General features: G+C 42.7%; 1 pseudogene; it reads left to right on the top strand.

Annotated features, from left to right (window-relative positions):
* Window positions 1-439: 439 nt before the first annotated feature.
* On the top strand, window positions 440-3,476 carry LOC102407211 (annotated as a pseudogene).
* The last annotated feature ends 249 nt before the right edge of the window (window positions 3,477-3,725 follow it).

The following is a 3,725-nucleotide window of genomic DNA, read 5'->3' as shown; positions in this document are numbered from 1 at the left end:
GTAAAGGGCAGTGAAAGAGTAGGTGCATAAACAGGATTTTCTCTTGTTCACACCCCCACTGAGCTGTACAGTAGGGAAAGCAATCTACTGAGAGTGTAACAGACCAGGGAGTGAATTTCACTGTAAGCACTTACGGTTGTGTCATCCTGGGAAAAATTTTTTTAACCTCTGTAAGTTTCAGGTTCTGTATCTACAATAAAGCCTTTTAACAAAACTCAGTTACAACAACAGGCATTTATTCTTGTGTTCATAGTTTGTAGATCCACTGTAGGTTGGCTGATTTGGAGAGGCTCTGTTTCAAGTGGTTGGTGAGCTGGGATCGCCTCCTCATTGTGGGTTTAACTCAGAATTTCTCTACATGGGTCAATTCTGGGGTCTAGAATGAAGGCACTCAGCCATCTTGGGGAAGCTCTTCACATTGGAATATGCACAAGAAGACATGTGCAACATCACAAACCAGGCCCATGCCTCTGGTTGCATCACAGACACTGAGCATTCCATTGGTGAAAGTAAGTCACATGACCGACCCCAACATCAAGGGGATTTAAATATTTGACTATCATGATTTCCTTTTACATAAAATGGGAATAAGCATTAATTTTTAGAAATGTAGCTCCTTCCCAGCTAGAACCATAGAGAGTGCAGAAGAGAAGAAAAAGAAGGTCCTTGCTATGCCAGAAACCATTAAGAAAAAGAAAAAGAATTTCATAGAGCTTAAGTTCCAGCACCTGAGAAAGAAGTTTGTCCAAAAGATGCTTCAAAAGGCAAAGAGAAAGCTTATCTATGACAAAGCTAAGCACTTTCATAAGGAATACAGGCAGATGAACAGAATTGAAATTCAAATGACTGGGATGACACAAAAAGCCAGCAACTTCTACATACCTGCAGAACCCAAACTGGCCTTTGTCATCAGGATCATAGGTATCAGCTGTGTGAGCCCAAAGGCTTGAAATGTGTTTCAACTTCTCTGCCTATGTCAGATCTTCAATGGCACCTTTGTGAATTGCCAACAAGGCACCTTCGTGAAGCTCAACAAGGCTTCAGTTAACACACTGAGAATTATGGAACCATACATTGCAGTTGTTGTTGGTATTCAGTCACTCAGTTGTGTCTGACTCTTGGCAACCCCATGGGTTGCAGCATGCCAAGCTTCCCTGTCCTTCGCTATCTCCCAGAGTTTGCTCAAACTCATGTCCATTGAGTCGATGATGCCATCCAACCATCTCATCCTCTGTCATCCACTTCTCCTCCTGCCCTCAATCTTTCCCAACTTCAGGGGCTTTTCTAATGAGTCAGCACTTCACATCAGGTGGCCAAAGTATTGGAGCCTCAGCTTCTGAATCAGTCCTTCCAATGAGTATTCAGGGTTGATTTCCTTTAGGATTGACTGGTTTGATCTCCTTGCTGTCCAAGGGACTCTCAAGAGTCTTCCCCAACACCACAGTTGGGGTGTGGCATCAAACAATTCTTTGATGCTCAGCCCTCATGATGGTCCAACGGTCACATCTGTACACGACTACTGGAAAAACCATAGCTTTCACTATACAGACCTTTGTCGGAAAAGTAGCATCTCTGCTTTTTAATATGCTGTCTAGGCTTGTCATAGCTTTTCTTCCAAGGAGTAAGCGTCTTTTAATTTCATGGCTGCACTCACAACCTGCAGTGATTTTGGAGCCCAAGAAAATGAAGTCTGTCACTATTTCCAATTTCCCCCACCTATCTGCCACAAAGTGATGGTACTGGATGCCATAATCTTAGTTTTTTGAATGTTGAGCTCTAAACCAGCTTTTTCACTCTCTTGATGCTTTAGTTCCTCTTCGCTTTCTGCCATTCAGTTCAGTTCAGTTTAGTCCCTCAGTCGTGTCCGACTCTTTGCAACCCCATGAATCGCAGCACGCCAGGCCTCCCTGTCCATCACCAACTCCTGGAGTTCACTCAGACTCACGTCCATCGAGTCAGTGATGTCATCCAGCCATCTCATCCTCTGTCGTCCCCTTCTCCTCTTGCCCCCAATCCCTCCCAGCATCAGGGTCTTTTCCAATCAGTCAACTCTTCGCATGAAGTGGCCAAAGTACTGGAGTTTCAGCTTTAGCATCATTCCTTCCAAAGAAATCCCAGGGCTGATCTCCTTTAGAATGGACTGGTTGGATCTCCTTGCAGTCCAAGGGACTCTCAAGAGTCTTCTCCAACACCACAGTTCAAAAGCATCAATTCTTCGGTGCTCAGCCTTCTTCACAGTCCAATTCTCACATCCATACATGACCACTGGAAAAACCATAGCCTTGACTAGACGAAACTGTGTTGGCAAAGTAATGTCTCTGCTTTTCAATATGCTTTCTAGGTTGGTCATAACTTTTCCTTCCAAGGAGTAAGTGTCTTTTAATTTCATGGCTGCAGTCACCATCTGCAGTGATTTTGGAGCCCCCCAAAATAAAGTCTGACACTGTTTCCACTGTTTCCCCATCTATTTCCCATGAAGTGATGGGACCAGATGCCATGCTCCTAGTTTTCTGAATGTTGAGCTTTAAGCTAACTTTTTCACTCTCCTCTTTCACTTTCATCAAGAGGCTTTTTAGCTTCTCTTCACTTTCTGCCATAAGGGTGGTGTCATCTGCATATCTGAGGTTATTGATATTTCTCCCGGCAATCTTGATTCCAGTTTGTGCTTCTTCCAGCCCAGCATTTCTCATGATGGACTCTGCATAGAAGTTAAATAAGCAGGGTGATAATATACAGCCTTGACGTACTCCTTTTCCTATTTGGAACCAGTCTGATGTTCCATGTCCAGTTCTAACTGTTGCTTCCTGGCTTGCATACAGATTTCTCAAGAGGCAAGTCAGGTGGTCTGGTATTCCCATCTCTTGAAGAAGTTTCCACAGTTTATTGTGATCCACACAGTCAAAGGCTTTGGCATAGTCAATAAAGCAGAAATAGATGTATTTTTGGAACTCTTGCTTTTTCCATGATCCAGCGGATGTTGGCAATTTGATCTCTGGTTCCTCTGCCTTTTCAAAAACCAGCTTGAACATCTGGAAGTTCACAGTTCACGTATTGCTGAAGCCTGGCTTGGAGAATTTTGAGCGTCACTTTACTAGCATGTGAGATGAGTGCAATTGTGCGGTAGTTTGAGCCTTCTTTGGCATTCTTTCTGCCATTAAGGGTACCCAAATCTGAGGTCTGTAAATGAATTGTTCTACAAGCATGGTTATGGCAAAGCTAAAATAAGTCAATTTCCCTGACAGATAATGTGTTGATTGTTCAGTCTCATGGGAAATATGGCATTATCTGCATGGAGGATCTAATTAATGAGATCTATGTAGCTGGAAAGCAGTTCAAAGCAGCAAACAGCTTCCTGTGGCCCCTTCATGTCTTCTCCATGAAGTGGAATGAAGAAAAAGACCACCCATTTTGTAGAAGGTGGAGATGCTGGAAACAGGGAAGAGCAGATCAACAGGCTTATCTGAAGGATGAACTGAGGTATCTACCGAGATTATTTTTGCAATCTGATCAGTTAATAAACAGTGATTGCTTAAAAAAAAAAGATGTGATAATAGAATGGTTTGTAAGGTATGAAGAACCATCTAAGAGTAAAGTACTATAATTACTTTTTCAAAAAGAAGCACTAATAGTCACAGAATGTGTTTCTATTTCGAGAGAAGTTGATATTTTGCAAAACAATATGCCAGTTCTTGCCCAGGGGATGATAGCTGCTCAGCCCTTTAAAG

The sequence above is a fragment of the Bubalus bubalis genome, chromosome 1 (genome assembly GCF_019923935.1).
Source record: "Bubalus bubalis isolate 160015118507 breed Murrah chromosome 1, NDDB_SH_1, whole genome shotgun sequence".
Lineage (NCBI taxonomy): Eukaryota > Metazoa > Chordata > Mammalia > Artiodactyla > Bovidae > Bubalus > Bubalus bubalis.
The sequence above is the reverse complement of the archived record's forward strand: the minus strand, read 5'-3'. Positions and strand labels throughout refer to the sequence as shown.